Genomic DNA, 1,086 nt, shown 5'->3' with positions numbered 1-1,086 from the left:
CCCCCCAGCTCTGCCGGTGCCCCTCACTCCCAACCCGCAGTCCCTGCCGCCGCCCCGGCCCTGCTGGTGCCCCTCACTCCCAACCCGCAGTCCCTGCCCCGGCCCTGCCTGCCCCCAGGGATGCGGTGGTTGGGCTGGTTGCCATTGTTACCAGACAGCCACCTCCCCTGTAAAGGGATGTAGAGGGGGGAGGCTTTCCTGGCAAGGAACTGCTGACTTGTTACTATGGGGTCCTAGCTGAGCCCCCCACGTCTCACGCAGGGGGTGACGAGCCATCCCTGACCCTTCACCATCATTCTGGCATGGGGCGGGTGTACACAGGGGTTGTGGGACAGAGGCTTTGGGGGAGGTGCATGGGTCAGGGATGCAAGGGGGCTACTGGTGGGGATGTGTCCCCCGGCCCTCCTCCCGCATAGACAACTCCCAAACCCTGACCCATGGACACAGACCTGGGCCCCTCAATCCCTCCCTGAGCCCCCCACACTTATGGTGGGGGGGGGCATCTGTATCCCCTTCCTACCATGCTTCACCCCCCATTATTTGCCTCCTACCCCACAGTCCCTCCCCTCATCCCTGAGCTTGCAGGGTCCATGTCTCTAGAGGGGGGCTGGTTTCTGCCTGGTGCCAGGGCGTCCCAGCCCAGAGACTCCCGACCCGCTGTGGGGCCTGGAGTGTGGCTGAGGGAACCCGCTAGGGCTGCTTGGCTGAGATGTCCAGCCAGCTGTACTTCCCCACCCAGCCCACACCGCCATCTTGGTGCTGGAGTGGGCTTGGCGTGAGTCAGGTGACCATCTTGGCACTGAGAGAAGCCTGGCATGACCCTGGCAGCCATCCTGGAGCTGAGTCAATAAGGGCGGCCGTCATGTCACTGAGATTAGCCCGGCAAGTGAGGCCAGCTCCGTGCTGAGGTGGGCTTGGCGTGAGTCAGGCGGCCATCTTGGCGCTGAGACAAGCCTGGCAGGCAGCTGAGTGTTGAGGTGACAAGGGAGACCAGCTCGGTGCTGAGGTGGGCCCAGGGGAACCCCACCCACTCGTGCGGTGCCCGGGCAAGGCTGGCATGAGGCCAGCAGCCATTTTTGACTCGGG

The sequence above is a fragment of the Chelonoidis abingdonii genome, chromosome 11 (genome assembly GCF_003597395.2).
Source record: "Chelonoidis abingdonii isolate Lonesome George chromosome 11, CheloAbing_2.0, whole genome shotgun sequence".
NCBI lineage: Eukaryota > Metazoa > Chordata > Testudines > Testudinidae > Chelonoidis > Chelonoidis abingdonii.
The sequence above is the reverse complement of the archived record's forward strand: the minus strand, read 5'-3'. Positions refer to the sequence as shown.